Source organism: Harmonia axyridis, chromosome 3, assembly GCF_914767665.1.
Source record: "Harmonia axyridis chromosome 3, icHarAxyr1.1, whole genome shotgun sequence".
Taxonomy (NCBI): Eukaryota; Metazoa; Arthropoda; class Insecta; order Coleoptera; family Coccinellidae; genus Harmonia; species Harmonia axyridis.
In genome coordinates this window covers 31,279,251-31,299,854 of record NC_059503.1, presented here as the reverse complement: position 1 = coordinate 31,299,854, position 20,604 = coordinate 31,279,251, and positions in this window count along the sequence as shown.

The following is a 20,604-nucleotide window of genomic DNA, read 5'->3' as shown; positions in this document are numbered from 1 at the left end:
GAAATTTTTGGGATTCTTTTACAATGACATAGACCATTGTCATTATTATCAATTATGTTCAATCGATCAAGACACAGACACGTCGTAAAATAAGAATAGATGCTACTATCGTTTCGTTATTAATCAATTTTGTTCGAAGAGTTTTTTATTTGTTTAGCTCTAGGCGATTATTCGGTAATTTTCAGGATGCTTTATGTCAATGCTATAAAACGGCTCAATTTGCCCACCAAGGAGAGGAGTGAAGTTTTTTTTTGTGAGAAAGAATAATTATTTTATGTTCAGAAATAAAAAACACTGAAAATTTTATACGAAATGGTTAATTATATCCTTTTTCAACACAAAATATCTCGAATCAGGGAGAAAAATAGAAAAAAGAATATCATGTAGCTGGATTCGAAGGGGTCATAAGGTCCAAAATTCGAAAAAAAATTTCAAATATTCATGACTGTATTAAGCCAATTGAAAAGTTCCAGGTCAGATGCACAGATGACTGTGCTAGTTTTGAATGCATATGATTTGTAGTTAGTACCAACCTTCGAAGGATATGTGTCAAAATTTGACAGCAGTCCGACCATTAGTTTGTGAGATGTGTAGCTACTTTTGTTATTAAAAAAAAGTGGAAAAAAAAAATCGTGTGGTGATAAATATTGCTTTCTGGAGGGCAAAAATACAGTTGAAGCAACATCTTGGCTTGATGAAGAGTTTCCAGGGTCTGCACCAGGAAAATCAACCATCATTGATTGGTATGCTAAGTTTAAACGTGTTGAAATGAGCACCGAAGACGGCGAACGCAGTGGACGCCCAAAAGAGGCTTTCACCGACGAAAAAATAAAAAAAAAGTTCACAAAATAATTTTGAATGACCGTAAAGTGAAGTTGGTCGAGAAAGCAGTCATTGTTAAGATATCATCTGAACGTGTACATCATATCATTCACAAATATTAGTACATGAGAAAGCTGTGTGCAAAATGGGTGCCGCGCGAGCTCACAACCGATCAAAAGCAACAACGTGTTAATGATTCTTAGATTTCTTAGCAATGTGTTGAAGCTGTTTAAATGCAATAAACCTGAATTTTTGCGTCGATATGTGACAATGGATGAAACATGGCTCCATCATTTCACTCCGGAGTCCACTTGACATTTAGTGGACTGTACACGATGAACCGAATCCAAAGCGAGGAAAAATACAACATTCAGCTGACAAGTTCATGGCATCAATATTCTGGGATGCGCAAGGTATGATATTCATTGATTACTTCCAAAACGGTCAGACCATCAACAGCGATTATTATATAGCGTTATTGGATGGTTTAAAGGATGAAATCGTTAAAAAAACGGCCCCATTCGAAAAGAAAAAGGTGCTGTTTAATCAAAACAATGCGCCGTGTCTCAAATCGATTAAAACAGTGCCAAAATTGCATGAATTGAGCTTCGAATTGCCTCTCCATCCTCTATATTCACCAGATCACAAAAGAATGCTTGCTGGAAAGGAATTTGGCGCCAATGAAGAAGTAATCGCCGAAACTGAGGCTTATTTCGAAGTGAAAGACAAATCGTACTACAAAAAATGGTATCGAAAAGTTGAAAGATCGTTTAATCGCTGTATCGCCCTCGAAAGCAACTATGTTGAATAATAAAATCGAATTTTGCCAAAAAAATGTGTTTTACTATGGTAGACAGGGGACTTTTCAATTGACCTGTTAAGAGGACGTTGAAAAAATATCATCCTAGATATTTCAAAGCTTTCGAGTAATTATTTAGGCAATAGATTCTGAGTAAATATAACGAATGAGTGTGTATTGTTTGAGATTTGGTTTGTTCAACACCAAGCAAATTGGTATTATGCGTTAGTACTTATTTCCACTGTAAAATTCAAAATTTTGAATTGTAGGTATCCTTGGATTGCGAGGGCTGGTGCTGCAGCCCTGAAGCCACCAGTTCTGTTGGTGATTCCATTGATCATTTTCAAGAAATTTCAGTTGAAAATTGTCCAGCTATTAGTTGAAATAATGGAAAACGTTCTGCGTTTGACAATAATTTCTACTAGATTCCGATTAATCTTCTTCCAATTGATATATCCTTATTAATTGATGGGAATTATTTTCAAATGATCACATGTACTGAAAACAAACAGTTCAGACCAAAAAATACGAATTTCATGTGGATGATTGATGAAACGGGTACGTTAAGGTCTTTCAGACAGAAAATTCAAACTCGGGTTCAGAGACAACTGTGACGATTCGTGAGAAATTGTTCTTACAAAACATTTGTGTTTTTTGGCGCAGTATTCGAATCTGCAATAAAAAATAGGGCATGTTATGCCAAGAGTTAGCATTTAAAGTAAAATTTTTGATAAAATATCATTTTCTGCTTGACACAATAAGAAAAAAAGATATTGACATTTTAATGAAAAGGGAGCTCATTCTGGGATTTTCAATCCAAGACTTTCATTCAGTGTGTTATTTTTGTTTTATTGTCAATGTGTTTATATTGTTTAATTGAATGTTAGAATTGCTTGCCACTGGCTTGAATGCAAACATGACATCTTTTCAAAAATGATCTCTTCATCAGTTGTGCGCATCCGGAGGTATTTAGTTCTTCAACTATTTCATTAATTCTTTCTCAGAGTTCTATTTCAATATCGATCGGTTAGTAATTCATCTTCTCCTTTATTCAACCACAGAAGAAAAAATCTAATGGATTCAAATCTGGTGGTCTAGGAGGCCACAAAATGGGATCAAGGTGCCCAATCCATCTTTGTGGATAATATTCGTCCAAATACTTGACTTGCGTAGTGTGCCGGAAAGTGATCATTTTACAGCCACATTAATATACGTGTAGCCAAAGGTATTTCTTCTAGAAGATACCAATAATAGTTGAAAGCTCGTAAATTAGAGATCTGGGCTTCAACCACTTAGAAAGTGGTGGTGGTTGAAGTTGCAAAAAATAGGATATTATATTATAAGGATTAATAGTGCATATTTTTTTACGAGCAAAACTATTGTATTCTTGTCCACCCTGTACCAATTGGAATCAACATATCAACATGTGATACATTTTTGGAATCAGCTCAGCTAGAGTAATCGGAAAATTAAGACAAAATGGGAGTGTCTCATTAAAAAAAAATGACGGAGACGTCATTAATCGAGAGTAATTCACCCTGTATATCCGATTATTATTTTAAAATACGGTAAATTAAAATAAAAAATCGATATGTTTCTGGATTATTTCTTAAAATAGTCTGTTTAGCTGAAAATGAATTTGTTCCATACTTTACGGACAGAGTGTATAATTATATGTATATGTGTTATGTTATGAAATACTATTATAAATATGAATGTTTTCTCTTTTTGACATTAAAACTAATGTTATAATTGCCAAATATGTACTTCATTCTGAATATTTTGATAATGTTCATCCCAACCTCACATTCGCCAAATATATCGAAATATCGTAGCAAATTAGAGAGCTTACTTCGTCATGCAGAATCAGAATCATTCCCTGAAATTCCTTGGACCTCAATATCCTGCGTTCTACTTATACGATTTTGACGAAATTAAGAATGAATATTTGGATTGAAACATAAAATGTTTCATAGCAATTTCAGTGTTTTTGAATAAACGGTGTGTATTGTGCCTACTGCCTGTGTAAATTTAAACTTCTCCGAAGATAATAGTGTTACAAAATGTAGGTACGTAACAACGTACCTACAGTGGAGTGCTGACTTTTCAGAACCGAAAGATGATTAAACATTATGTCAAAACCATTGAGGGAGATTTCGGTTTTTCCATTAATTTGATACTCTATACAAGGTGTTTCCAAATTAGACGTGAACCTTGAAGGAAGTATTAGTTTCGTTGATTTGCTGTTGATTGCTGTCGATTTGGTCAACGTAGAAATAATTGACTAAAAATGAAGTAAGGTGAAAAATCTTTCAAAATCAAGAGAACTCAAATATTTTGTAAATATTGATAATAATATAAATTTTTGTTGATCGATAAATAAAGCTTAAACGACAGCAAATGAGTCATACTAACACGTCCTCCAAGGTTCACGTCTTATTAGGAAACACCTTAACACCCTGTCTTTCTCATAATTTTGTCACTCGGAAATTCTACCACACCAGGCAAAAACTATCTAAGCCCCTCTCTCCCAAATAAGCTTATGCTCATGCACAGTTGTGTTTGACTTTTCCTGATGCAGTGATGTGCATATTCATTTCGCGATTGTATGCTGTCTTGGTTGCGCCAGAACAGAAACATTGCCGAAGAAGCCTAAATCATATAAAAGTAAAAATATTCCACCAAAAGTTCAAGGAAAACTGTGAAGAAGGTTTACAGATGCGACACACTTAATATATTATAGAAACAATCTGAATTAACCTGACCTACCTATGTTGAAACACAATAACCTAGCGAACAATAATAATGAGACCAAAACGGAGGAATTTTTCGAAGCAACATATTGCGCAACATGACAAAATTAACCTATCAGAATGAAATTCCCCTTTCAACCTCTAACAACCCGAAATTCGCCATGCTCATCTCAATTTAATCAATAACGCCGTGGAAAATCGAACTCAACAATGGATTCTCTGTTGACATACAACCTGATAAAAAAAATTATTGCGTTGAATTGATATTTTGTAATCACTATCTTCGTGAAATGCATTAATAATTCATGGGTTCATCCATCCAATGGAATGTTATATTTGTAAACCAAGACGAATTTGTTATAATCCCAAATATATGGGTTGTTGATGATTAGTTTCGGCGATATGTTGAAACATTAGTTGATATGTTGAATGTTTAGTATCATAAGTTTGGTAAATGGAGATTTCTATCGTTGATTGATTGTTTAAACGAAGATGAATTATGCTCTTGCGCTCGATGGAACATTTAACGATTGTGAGAATTTCTATTCGCCATTTAGTTTGAAACATTCTTTTATAGACAGCAAGCATTCATTCTTCTCATCTAAGTGCACCAAATGTTTGGACACCAATTTCTTCATAGTATATGTATTAAAAAAATGATTTTAGAACAGGTTCAAATGAATGTTTTTTAAACAACAACATTTTTATTATAAATTGAATATAAAGGTCCATGGACTTCAAAAATACGCAGTCTTCTGGGTATATCTCGTATCAAGCCTTGAACCGTTCGAACATAAATTCCTCGGATTTTAATGAAAATTATGTATTTATTACACCATTCAACAGCCTGAGCCAATCACAGAATGGGAAGAAAATTACAAGAAGTGAAACCTTATTAGACTAAATACATTCTATGTGAAAAATAAAAAAAACAAAAGAAATCGAAACCAATAAGTGCGAGCACTTATCGTACGGTGAAAAAATGTTAGATGAGCAACACTTGAAGAAAAACAACAAACAAACGGAGTCCACAACAGAAGCCAGCCGTCCATTTGTGGTTTCCGCAGGAAGACCCAATGGGTTTTCGGGCAACAACCAACATCACCATGTGGGAAGCTATAGCTACCTGCGTGAAAACTACAAATGGACGGCTGGCTTCTGTTGTGGACTCCGTTTGTTTGTTGTTTGTTTTTCTTCAAGTGTTGCTCATCTAACAATTTTTCACCATACTGATGAGGGCCGAAATCTTATAAATAATACTTCCAAAAACTTGCTGAAGTTGCTCAAAATAAAATTGGTCTATAATTTTCATTCATCCGTTCTAATGATTGTTAGTCGTTTTCTGCTTCCATTATACATGTGCATCATGAATGGTTGGCCATAGCCAAGTGGTGAATTCAGGTCATCCAGGCCTTTCATAAGAGTAGCTTGTTGTATATCCTAAGACTCTTAGTTTCGGAGATACATGGTGGTTCATGGAAATTGGCCTAATTTTCTGATATCTATAACTTGGCAATCAGAAGTACGATTTTGTTTGAAGTCTGTGGGCTTGTTCACTTCATACAACCCTTCATAACGTTTCATGTAATTTTAATATTTCCAGTAACCAGATTTTTGAGTTTTCTACTTTAGAATTCGAAATCTTCATTTCTACACGATTTAGAGGAATGTCGTTATTGCTATGAAAAAATACATAATTCAGTGTGATGAATTCAATTTTTATTTTGAATCGCATACTTCTACAGCTTTCTGTTCAATTTTTTTTCATTCTGAAATATTCAGCTCCTACTGAGTGTTATGAAATTATTCTGAGGTCCAATATAAGGCAAAAAAACCTCGATGCATTAAATAGAATATAGCGCACTGAAGAAACTAGATTTTGGCTTAATATTACGCCAGTTTGCCAATAACAATTTTTTTTGAGTGATTTCAGAATATTATTTTCAATTCTCAAAAGTTCCTGTAAGAAAATTTTTCATAATAAAAATTGAAATTTTGTTTGATTCCAAGAGATCCAGCAGTGTCAAGGCCGCCAGGGGGCTAGTCGTTCTTCTGTGACCACAAGCCCAAAAATACCTCAAACCAGCACCGTCTGTATAGGCTTCAAAACTGACCTTTCCACTTCAGGCACACAGCAGTATTAGTTATTTATTCAACAGCAAATAGTTGAACTATCCTCAGGGAATATTTTTTGTAGCTCAGGAATGGAAAAGTTTTATAGCTTAAAGGAACAGTTTCCTCAATATGATATTTCAACAATTGAATGACTATATTCAAAGCCATGCTATGGTATCAATATAGTGTATGAAGTATGTACATCAAGATCCACTCCGTATAAAACGGTAGCAAAACTTTCTTATAAAAAGCTTTTAACATTATTTAACCTTTATTTACAATAAGGTTCCATCAACAATAAAAAATTCTGCAACTCTTATGAATTCAAGAGGAAAATCAAAAATTGGTTGAAAATGATGTCAGCAAGAGTGGTCGAAGAAATGCTCTGTATAAAAAATTCATTTGTTCATGTTTAGATAATGTGCCTGCTCGCTCAGTTTTTCTTCCCTTTCAAGATGAAATGTTTTTTCTTTTTATATGTCATCTGGATTTGTTTCTCTTTGAGTGTCCTTTTGTTTTTGAGTAAATGACAAAATAATTTCCCACACAAGGCAGATCCAGTGGCTTGCCAATGGATGTGCGTTCGGGAAAGATATCTATATATTTTTTTCTAATGTTTTTTTTTGACATTTTGAGGGTTAATGGAATTCTTGTTAGTTTAATTAGTACATAATGTTATACAGATTGTAAGAAAGTTTTGTGTGTGGGTCAAATAAACATTTTAATTATTATTATTATTTGCCACATGGCAATCTTTCCAAAAATTAACTTTATTATCTTATTATCACCTAAAAAACATTTTCCATCTAATACAGTAACTTCACTCGGGAAGCTACTATTCAATAAAATAATATATTACATTGCAAAATATCATTACCTACCTAGTACCTGATCACTATCCTTTTCAACAGTGATTGTTTTGTATGGATTTATACCATATGTTTCAACTGAAATTGTGTTAATTCAATATAAGAATATTTTTCTAATATTAATTTGGAATGGAAACATTCAAAAGACGAAAGTTGAATTGAAAAAAATTTCCTAATATTCTGTATAGTATGGGCCACATCTTAATCCTATATAATTTTACACGTCATTAACTCTCCATTCAAAATAAAAGTTCTATTGCTGAAATATCAATTATAATTCGTGATGTTGTTAAAAAATCTTTGGTTATATCGTTATATGAAATTCTTCAACATCAATCAAGATGTTACATTTGGAAGCTCACCTATATGAGTTCGGCATCTTCAATTGAATTTGCATGATATTCTGAATAATGATGCTAAATAATGTTACTTTAGCGATTTTCTTTAAATTTCTGTAAACCTTCATTATCGATTAACACAGAGGCAGATAGATAGGCATGAAATCAAAGTTATTTGAAAGCATTTTATTAGTGAATATAAACACCAAAAATAATTTATTGAAAAAAAAATTTAATATTGATTTATGAAAGTGTTCATAATGCTGTCTTAATATAGGTACACCCGGAAGTTATATACTTATAATGCCTCGAATTATTTCAAGTAATATAATTTTTGTTTATTATTTTCAGAAATATTCCTTTGGAATTCTTCGAGGGAGTAATTCGAAAACATATTCCGTGAATTTTCAAGGCCAAATATCGAAATGAGGACATAATATAGTACAGGGTGTCCTAAATTCGATGCTCACTGAAAGCATCTCGAGAACTATGGGAAAAATCTTCATAGCCGCGGCCAACGGACTTCTTTCTTCGAAACAATAAGATATCGGAAAGTAACATTTATTGTTAACATACAGGGTGGCCACTTTTTCAATGGGATTGTATTGGTAACTTTTAAACCATAAGAGTTAGAAGGTCGGTCAAATGGAGAAAAAGTTGCATGCATAGAAGCATTTTCAAGTAGTTCAAACAAATCCAGATTATCAGGGCCGGTTATTGAGATATCATAAGAAAAGTAAATTCTGTCATTTTGATTTTTCTTTTTTTCCCACTTTATTTCAAATATTAACAAAAAATGTTACAGGAATTTTTTATTCGACAGTAAATTATCCTCAATTTGACGTAATCAGATTTCGTATCCAACGTTTCGTACTCTTTGGGCCACCCTCAACCTCATTTTTTTCAATACGGACCTGCGTATTTTATGACATTTTTCGAAATAACTTTTAACGCTGAATTCAACGATATATCATACAATGTCATTCAAAGTAGATTTTAAGGTGATTTTGACCTGCTTGATAATGCTTCTATGCATACAACTTTTTCCCCATTTGACCGACCTTCTAACTCTTATGGTTCAAAAGTTACCAATACAATCCCATTAAAAAAGTGGCCACCCTGTATATATGATAGTCGTAACAGATCATATAGAAAATAATTAGAGTTTTAGAAATATAGAGCTGAATTGAATGGGACACCCTATGTTTTTCAACACAGTTTTTTTGTCCGCAGATTTGTCGAAAAGCATCCCGTTTCCGGTTTTTCAAAAATTATTCTCGTTTCAAAAATATTGAGTTTTTTGACTTCTTGTTTTGATGGGACTCCTTACATGTATATGAATATTTTTCATTCATTTCGAGATTAAATTCATTTTGTGTCCATCGTATTATTGATAAATTCAGTGATATATAGGGTGTTTCTGTGTTTATAGAAATTAATTATCGATTCAGAGATATAGAGGACTGTTAGCGGGACACCCTAAATTACAATTCTACAATTAACACAAAATGATTTAATCTACAAATGAACGAAGAGTGTGCCATCAAAATATTTAGGCAAAAAACTCGAATCTTCGAAACATTTTTGACATTTTTGAAAAACCGATAGAGGAATAATTTACGACAAATTTTCGGATAAAAACAGCTTTGAAAAAAATTGGGTGTCCCGCATTTGAAAAGCACCAACTTTGCTCTGTATTTTTAAAATGGTAATTGATTTCTAGAATCTGTTAGGAGTATCATATAAACCATAAAAACTACTGAAAAAAAACGATTCTGAATTTTTTGAATATTTCGTACTGAAACCAAGATATACCGAAATATTTGTAACAGTCATTTTTCAGAACGAATCGAGATATCTATGATCTGACTTCTGATATCTTATCATTTCGAAAAGAGAGCTCGAGTGTACTTGAAGATTTTTTCTCTAAGTATTATGGCCAGTTGCACCATTTGCGTAAGCATTGATTGAAAATTGTTTCAAATTGATTAAAAATTTAAACATTGATTACTTTCTGATTTCTTAAGAGAAATCAGAAAGTAATCAATGTTTAAATTTTAATCAGTGTTTAGGCAAATGGTGCAAAATATGAGTTTCCGAGTGCCCTTAGAGTTTCCGAGATGTTTCAGTGAGCATCGAATTTGGGACACCTGTACGCACTACGGTTATACTGCATACCGTATAGTTTTTTGGTTATGAATATTTCATTTTAAATTTTGAAAAAGAATCCCATATTCGAATCTCTGCTATATTTTCACTAGAAATTTTTTTTGTTTGTATTGAGATAATTTGTTTCGACGTCGTGGCAAGTGGAAATTCGGAAGAAAAACAAACACTGCATCATAATATTTAAGATACAATTTTTCTTTTCAGAGTATATGAAATGAAAGTGAATACATAATAAACTTTGGTGAGAAAGTTCTTATGTGTTTTCATAACATTATTGCAGATTTCAAACATTTCTTTCCGTCTTCAGGTGTTCTCGTCTTTCTCTTCTGAAAACTTCATTTGGATCATCTTTGAAATTGAAAAAGACAATCTCTACTTTCTACACATCCTCCAACTATAATATTGTTTTCTACATATCTATAAATTTTTTGATAATATCTATCGTCCTTGAATGAGAGTAAAAGAAACTGGACATTGCCAACTAAGTTAAACGGACTAATCAATTAAAATGTCCAAAAAACATCGAATCCGTGGGCGTAAATAGATCAACTACTTTCCTAGATCGAGATACACCCACTTATTCCTAATAATATCAGCGAATTATCCACCAAATCGGTCCCCCGCAAAAACTAACCATCACAATGGGATCAAGTATCGAAAAAAGTATTTGTTTAATCGATTTCGGCTACTGTATATTTATTTATTCAAATTCACACTCGCCTACACGGAGGCTCTCGAGAATTGTTACAATGGCGCTAAATTTCAATAATTCGTTTTGTTACGAAACCTTCAGTGGATAGAGTGGAAGGTGCGGTTTCATAATGGTTAGTGGAATGTTTGAAATAAGACGAATTTTAAGATGACTGGATTTTCAAGGGAAATCTGACGTTGCTTCATTTGGCGATATCTCAGCAGTCAAATAACGGATAAATAGTTATCAATGAAAAAATGACAGCTAACACGATCATATGAGAAATCTATTAAATAAAAGAAAAGTATCGAATTGAATTGTGGCAGTTTAGAATAAAATATCATGCAATAATATTTTCGCAATACTAACATCAGGAATGTTTCATTCCTTACTAATTTCAAGTATCAGAAGTAGGATATATAATAGCTAGATAGGTAATATAGCAAGGAGTAAATGATTGAATTTGGAAAAAAACTCGTGAATATGTGAATAATTTTTGTTACTTGGATATTGTACTTTTTAAATTTTACAACAAATCAGCTGTTCGAGGAGATCAAAAGTCAATGTTTAGTTTAGTAGTTTTAGGCATTTTAACAACAACTAAACATTGACTTTTGATCTCCTCAAACACCTGATTTGTTGTAAAATTTAAAAAACGACTACAATATTCAAGTAGGTAACAAAAATTGTTGACATGAAAAAACCTTCACGAGTTTTTTCCAAATTCACTCCTTGCTATATTATCTATGTTTTACCAAAAAAAAATTAAAAATTTAAACAGCTCCGTCTGGGTGTTGCTGATTCTTTGTCAGTTAGTATATTTTGCAGTCTGTTAGAAATAGCCGTTCGTACGCGTACGAACGGAAATCCAACTACTGTTATGAGATGTTATCAAGCATGGTTTGATAATGCCCAAAATCGAAGAAGAGTAGGCAACGGACGTCGAAAGGGCTCTAATAAAGTTCAAGATTGACGTCTAAGACCTATGACCAATAGAAACCGATTTGCGACAGCTCGATCTTTGGCTGATGAGTGGTTAGGAGAACAAGGCCATCCTGTAACTTTCCGAACGGTTCACTGCTGTATAAGGTCTTTTTTACTGCAGCATTATCAACCCCATCTTGGGTTACCTCTGACGGTTGAGCATCGCCGGCAACGATTACAGTGGTGCAAAAAATGTCAAAATTGGAATGTAGAATGGCATCAGGTCGTCTTTTCTGAAGAATCTCGATTCTCCTTAGGTGCACATGATGGTCGAAGAAGGGTAAAACGACGTCGGGGAGAAATACGCGAACCCCAATTTGATGTTGAGCGTAATGTACACCGGACAGTAGGCGTTATGGAATGGGGTGCTATTGCACATGCAAATAGGTCACCTTCAGTCTTTATACAAGGTAACATGACAGTGCTGCATTACCTTCAAGAAATAGTGGAGTCATATGTTCTTCCTTACATTAACCAGCTCGAGAATCCAATATTTCAGTAAGATAATGCTCTACCTCATGTTGCCAAAGTTAGTTTAAACTTTTTCGAAGCGACCCATGCGAATCTTTTGCCATAGTGGCATAGTGCCATAGTGGCATATTATTATTATTATTATAAGTTTATTGAGCAAAATTATATTATTATATATTATTATTATTATTATAGCCGCCCACTTCCCCCGATTTTTCGCCCATAGAGCATGTTTGGGACATCATGGGCTTGGAAATTTACCCTAGCCACCACAGAATTTGGCAGCTCTCAGACATGAAGTACAGGTAGCTTGGGATAGTATTCCTCAAAAAGAAATAGACCATCTTATTGCATCAATGCCGAGACGTGTTTGGGAGCGTATAGATAATTGCGGTGGACAAACACATTATTTACAAATTGTAAACCCTTCGTTTTTTTTCTAAATTTCATCATATACTCCTTGCTATACTATCCTTGTTTTACCAAAAAAAAATTGAATATAAACAGCTCCTTCTTGGTGTTGCAGTTTCTTTGTCAGTTAGTATATTTCAGTGACAACAGATCCCACCGAATTTAATTCATGCAAGTGAACAATTTCAAGCTTGATGCCAGATTTCGTGTTGATAGCATCATCAAAACCATAGTTTTTTGTCACTCAAATTTAGTAATGCTAAGTCAGCTTTGCATTGCTTCTGTCATTCGAATTCTGGGACTTTGCTTGATTTTTTCCATTTTCCCTTTTTTTTTTCATCTGGGTTGTAGTTGGTTGCTTCTTTCAGTTTTTGGTACAGATGATATTCTGTTTTTTTTTCTTATTTCTTCATTCCTTATGTACCAGGGAGTGTTGATGGCTCTACTAAGTGTTTTGCTTTGGATTTTTTCTAGGGTTCGTATGTGTGACGAGTTCGTGACACGTATGTACTTATTATCGTGGCATTTACATTGTTATGAGATCTTTCCTTTTTCCCGAATAAAATAAACTCTGTTATTTCGAATTGATCATCCTGCATATTTTGCGAATATTTCTTATTCAATGTTCCCTATACAAAATATATAGCTATATTAAGATTATCTTCGCGGAAGTTAAAATATGAAATTTTACAAATTTGATGGCTATGATTGGATGAACTGGTTTAATTTGAATAATCTCTAAATGTGTGTTCCATGTTAGAGGTATATCCACATTTGAGTTGTAGAACAATTAGGAATTCTAAATAACATAAGTCACGAGCGTAGCCAGGGGGAGGTTCGGCCCATTAAAGAATTTTTATGGTTCCCACCTATTTCTTTTAAATCTTACAAATCAGGAATTTGAGATTTTAAACTTCAATAATATTAAAAAAATGTGATCACTAGTGAAATGCCTTTATGAAACTACATATCAACTACAACTACCTATCAAGCAGAAATCTACTACTAGGTTTTGAGATATTTATAGTGGTTTAAAAGTTCATGCGATATTTCGTGAAAAATTTTATCAAATGAATTTGAAAATGCGTAGAAAAGTTCCTGACTTCACGTCAGTCCTTCAATTATTCAATATACTATACGCCAAGAACATAATTCATTGGAATGTCTTCATATTCTATAGGCTGTTTCTAATTACTTATTATCTATATTATTAATACAGTCATTAATAATACCATTCAAATATTTTAATGCTTGCACCATTATGAATATTTTGCATACCACATCTAATTAATTTTTCCATGTCATTATGTTGCTATATTTTGGGATATCGACTTGCTGTTTTAGTGTTATTCAACTCATAACAGAAACTTTGACAGTAGATTAAGCCCGAGAATCATCCTCTGTAGATACATTTCGTAAGGTAGATTCTGAATGGTGAAAAATATCGAGGAAAAGACATAGAAAGGAAGATCACATCTAAAAGCACATTCGTAATAGTTTTCGTAATAAACATTCATAAAAATATAATATTTCTTGAAGACGGTCAACCGAATACCTCGATAACGTGTTTTTGGCTTACCCACCTCCAATATAATATAACACTTTATGTAATAACAACACAGCAAAATTTATAGCATTCTTATTTGCTTTCGCCGATTGTTTATCGGTAATTTCGGTCAAATAACGCATTTTAATTAACTCTGAGGTGTTCGAAGAGGATTATTCCGTCGATTTTAATTTCAAGGAACCGCAAATGTAAAAGTGAAATTTTTCCTTATTTTCGATGTTGAAGAGACACAGAAACGAATTGCGATATCTCATCATGATAATCATTTCTGCAAATCTCAAGGCGCAAAATATAAAAGTTTCAGTTTTGGTTTTCAGAACAGAATACCTGAATACAAGATGAAAGTAGGTAATAGTAGAAGTCGAGGCTATACACATATAGTTTATCCAAAGTCACTTGAACTAGTCCATAAAAAAGCTTGGCTAGATGTCCCTTCGTAGTGGATATCGCGATCCGCTAAAAACCGAGGTTGATTTTGAAGAATTGTAAAACAAAAAATTCACTGGTCCCAAAAGGAATTTCTAGAAACTTGGACAACCCTTGTATAATCGAAATATTCTGGCTTCGTCCAAGTGACTTTGGATATACTATACAGAGGAGTTCATTCGTAAATGGGCGGAAGCTAAGGGTATATATAGGACACTAAAGCTAGTCAGAATAACATATGAATATGAATGATTGAAGAGTCTATCTCTCTTTATAATCAAGATGCACAGTGTTTAATTGATTGTGTCAATTCCTTCAATTAAAATAAAAATGTAAATGTGAATGAGAAAAAGCCTTTTTGTGTTTTGGTACAACCGATGTAAATGTGCTGCAAAGTAATCGAGACTGCGCTATAGTTTTTAATCCCATAAGCAGAAATCCAGTAGTGAGTGTCCCATTGTTATCGACGTATTATATTTCTGCCTATATCTTGATTGAAAACTATCGTGGCGTCCCAATTACTTTGCAGCTCATGTGCACCGAGTCTAATCTGCTCTTTTCTTACATCCTATGGTAATTTTCTCAGGAATATATAAAATTTTCAGATACATATATAAATTTATATAATTGAGCAATGAATGAACGATTCACAATGCATTTTCTTCAACTTTTAGATTTCACGCATTCTTAAGCTCATACTGTGCAATTTTATTTTGGGAAATGGTAAAAAAAGTCATGTGTATGAAATCAGATAATTGCAACAGGTTGAATTGGAGAAAAAAACCTGAGTGTAAAGTCGATAGATATACACTTCAAGCCTCTGTTTAAGGTTCAACCGCTATTAAATCATATATCATTACCATTAATTATTTAGCTTATTCTGTTAATCTCCTGAAATTGAAACGTAAATCTTAAAATCCTCATCGAATAAACCTTCGTGAAAAAAAACACAATGAATCGGTTGAAATTAACATGACTTAATCATTTAATTACATGCCTCTTTATACTCCTATCTACATCATTTTTAAACTATTTACTGAATAGATCGATAATTACCTAACAAAATACGGAAATATGAGATATCACGTTGACCAGGTCTTAACGTAATAAACCTTTATCTCGAATAGCTATACATCGATTTCTTCTGGTTCTTTTGTTGCATTGTTAGACTGACGCTTTGATGAATGACATATTTTAAATTGAGTATTTACGACTGAGGATGGTATAACTCATTGATAAATAAAAAGAAAAATTTCGTGACGTAATTTGCCATTTTGAAAAAAATTTTCCGTTCTATTCGATTATGTAGATGATAACAAGAAAGCTATAGCAAGAAATTTTTGAAATAAAAGAAGAGGAATACTACTCTTCGACGGAATGAAACATCGTCAAAATTCAATTTTAGATCGAGATATCTTTAAAGATTTCAAACTCAGTTTTTAGGGAAACGTCAAGAGAAATTCGTTAAAACCACCCACAAACAAATGCATAAAATTCACATAATATTGTTAACCTACGACTATTGACTAAAATAAGCACGGTAAACAAATCGTACCTACAGTTGTCACAAACAAATTGCACAGTTAAATATATTTGAATTTTAATTGAACGAATGATATCTTATTTATTTATTGAAAAAGTGAGTTGGGGAACCTAAAATATCCTCTGTATTGTGTATTGAACAGTTTTAATTCAAAATTCCGAAGATGTAGGTAATCATAAGCAAGATGTTTTCGGACATTATTTTTTTCAAGGTTAAGTTCATCGAAACAATTTATTTGTTTCTCGTTTCTGATTTTCTCCTAACTAATCAATGTGAGAAATTTCCCCTATTGGTGTCTTTTTTATGACATCATTGTGCCAAAATTTTTATCATTTTGATATAATATAGGTACTTTTTACCGACAAAATATTAAAACCAATAAAAAACTCAATTTGTTTAGTTATGTAAAATTCAATTTTATTTTGGTTGGTTTCAATATTTCATAACTTTGATATTTTTACCACATTGTCTTCATCAAACAGATTCATTTAATCTTTATCATTTAAAGCAATTATTTATTCATGACAGTGAACATCCACCAAAAGACAAAATTAAATTTGTTAAAATTGTAATTGGAATTGTGAATGTTGATTTGCACATCCATTCACAGAAGAGTAAAAAAGAACCAGAGAAACAGTTTCTTTCAGTTAGCCTACGGTGTCCTCAAATACAAATGAATGAAATGAATATACCTACGAGTTGTAAGTTTGTAAATTTAGTAAGTTCTTTAAACTTTGGAACACTGGTTAGAAAAATTGTATTGAAAAATTCCGAAACAGACCTCTGTCTTTATGTTGATTTAATTGTCCAATTTTGTTAACCGTTTACTCAATTTGTACAGTTTTGCATATTTCGATTTTTCTTTTGGTTGGTTATTTATATTTTTTCAATTTGAAGTTGTATTTAAAAAAAATGAAAGAAGGAAATGTAGAAGAAACTATGAATATTTATAATAATTGTTAATCCACAGTCATCCAAAGAAACTTCACCATTAGCAAAGAAAAACATTCAATATGCTTAGATAAACAGACTATTAATTCAAATTTCTATTGTGACGGCGACTTTCTTCGGATTGTTGATTATTTACTATTTCCCTTCTATATTACCTCGGGCGCCAATTGCGATAGGTTTTATAAGGTCGCAATTCCTTACGTCGCTCACTATTATCGACCCTGGGTAGCTTTTAAACAGTTGGAGAAGGGTTCGATTCAATCTAAGGTAAGAGCGATTGACCAGTGGTGATTTATTTCGCTAAATGGCAGTAAATGTCTATGAGATAAATAAAAGACACCCTGACGAAACACACTATATTTAACAATATCCGTTCCCTTAGGTACAACACCAAATTATATACAATACTATCCTATATATACAATAATGAAAAAGGCTACTAAACACCAAGAGCAAATATTTACAATGCAACACGGTACGGAACGAGAAATAAGCGAGGTGAGCAGGTGGCGTATATCAAGCAGCAGAAATGAGTAAGCAGTGAGCAAGCAAATTGAGCGATGATAAAAACGGTTAAGTGCGGACAAGCGTGGAAAGCATGCAGATTGGCGTGTGAAATGCAGTCTAATAAGTCAGATGTGACTACCTATCCTGTGTCCCGTACGGTCCGGTTCGATACCTCTTTATTAGAAACAGCAAGCCTGAACAATATCTTCGAATCAGGTCTTGTATCGGCGCATCCACCAAAAATTGATATTAAGTCAGACTGGGCAGGGTGACTCACCGAAATGACCACGGTGATCAGTGAATCGGAAATAAGCGACCCCTCTCCACAAGATAAGGAATTCCGTCTGGTGGTCCCAAATAAGAGTTGCTCGCAATAAGGGACCCGACACACGGATTCCACTTGAGAAAGTTGGGTCTTAGAAACAGATTTCAATCAGGGTATTTGTCGGCGCATCCACCAAAATAAATCTCAGGTCGGACTGGGCAGGGTGACTCACCGAAATGACCACGGTGATCCGTGAATCGGAAACAAGCGACCCCGCTCCACAAGATAAGGAATTCTGTCTGGTGGTCCCAAATAAGAGTTGCTCGCAATAAGGGACCCGACACACAGATTCCACCTGAGAAAGTTGGGTCTTAGAAACAGATTTCGATCAGGGTATTTGTCGGCGCATCCACCAAAACAAATCTAAGAAATAAATTTCGTTCGGGGTATACTTTGGCGCATCCACCAATTCCAGACTCGAGTCAGACCGGACAGGGTAATTCGCCGAAAAGGCTGCTGTGATCCGGAGATCGGAATTAAGCGACCCCTCTCCCCAAGATAAGGAGTTATGCCTGGTAGTTCCAAATAAGAGTTGCTCGCAATAAGGAACCGGACAGACAAACTCCACCTGAGAAAGAAAGATCTAAGAAATAAATTTCACTCAGGGTATACTCTGGCGCATCCACCAATTCACGACTCGAGTCAGACCGGACAGGGTAATTAGCCCAAAACACCGCGGTGATCCGGAGTTCGGAAATTAGCGACCCCTCTCCTCAAGATAAGGAGTTCTGCCTGGTAGTTCCAAATAAGAGTTGCTCGCAATAAGGAACCGGACAGACAAACTCCACTTGAGAAAGAAAGATCTAAGAAATAAATTTCGTTCAGGGTATACTCTGGCGCATCCACCAATTCTAGATTCGAGTCAGACCGGACAGGGTAATTAGCCCAAAACACTGCTGTGATCCGGAGATCGGAAATTAGCGACCCCTCTCCTCAAGATAAGGAGTTCTGCCTGGTAGTTCCAAATAAGAGTTGCTCGCAATAAGGAACCGGACAGACAAACTCCACTTGAGAAAGAAAGATCTAAGAAATAAATTCCGCTCAGGGTATACTTCGGCGCATCCACCAATTCACGACTCGAGTCAGACCGGACAGGGTAATTAGCCCTAAACACCGCGGTGATCCGGAGATCGGAAATTAGCGACCCCTCTCCTCAAGATAAGGAGCTCTGCCTGGTAGTTCCAAATAAGAGTTGCTCGCAATAAGGAACCGGACAGACAAACTCCACTTGAGAAAGAAAGATCTGAGAAATAAATGTCACTCAGGGTTTACTCCGGCGCATCCACCAATTCACGACTCGAGTCAGACCGGACAGGGTAATTAGCCCAAAAGACCACGGTGATCCAGAGATCGGAAATTAGCGACCCCTCTCCTCAAGATAAGGAGTTCTGCCTGGTAGTTCCAAATAAGAGTTGCTCGCAATAAGGAACCGGACAGACAAACTCCACTTGAGAAAGAAAGATCTAAGAAATAAATTTCGCTCAGGGTTTACTCCGGCGCATCCACCAATTCACGACTCGAGTCAGACCGGACAGGGTAATTAGCCCAAAAGACCACGGTGATCCAGAGATCGGAAATTAGCGACCCCTATCCTCAAGATAAGGAGTTTTGCCTGGTAGTTCCAAATAAGAGTTGCTCGCAATAAGGAACCGAACAGACAAACTCCACTTGAGAAAGAAAGATCAAAGAAATAAACTTCACTTACGGTATACCTCGGCGCATCCACCAATTAACGACTCGAGTCGGACCGGACAGGGTAATTAACCTTAAAGACTGCAGTGATCCGGAGATCGGAAATAAACGACCCCTCTCCCCAAGATAAGGAGTTTTGCCTGGTAGTTCCAAATAAGAGTTGCTCGCAATAAGGAACCGAACAGACAAACTCCACTTGAGAAAGAAAGATCTAAGAAATAAAATAAATTACAAATAAATCACACTCGGAAAGTATCGATGGAACACAGGAAAGTCACCGATAATACAGACAGGAATAAAACGGTTCTTACCAATCCTAAGAATTTCCCACTTCGCTACACGAACTCAAATTCTTTTCGTGTACGGGCTAAGTGTCAAATTCACGAATATAAAATACGGCACTAAAACGTCCAACGTTCAAAAGAAAAATTGCAAACTAAAAATTAAACTCTAAATTGTTACTCAAGAAAATCCGCTCAATAACTATGAAAATATATAGCTCGAAGACGCTGACAGGAGTAAATCGGAAAATATCTTAATACTTCGAAGACACCGGCAAGAATCCTTCTCCTTTTCCGAAATACTTCACTTGTAATCTCGGTTGGAAGGGGAAAATTTCGAGTCTCAAAATCGGCGGTGTGCCTATGAAAAACAAACGACAACATGTAAAAAAGAACATATTGAAGAGATAACGTCTGTAGCTGTGTCGCACGGAAGTTTTTATACATAGGATGATATTTTAAATTGCATCGTTATATTTTCATGAAATAAATAAATCAGAAATTATTCCAAATGAAAATTTCTGAATTGGACGAAAAATACCTTCACTGCTCTCAATTAAAATTTTATTTTCACCTACTCATATGACTGGTAGAATAATGATAGAATTCTAAACATGGGGCAAATTATACTGGGTGATTCTAATAAAATAATTATTGAATTCTAAACCTGGGTAAATTATATGATACTAGGTGTTTCTAGTAAAATAATTATTGAATTCTTAACCTGGGCTAAATTATACCGGGTGATTCTAGTAACGAATTTCACTTCGTTACACTATTACGAGAAGAATATTTATTCAGTTTTTCGAATTGTTATTTCAACTTTTTTTTTAAATTGAGGCAGATAAATTACTAGAGTTATTTATAAGCTTTCGAAATTTTATTGCGCG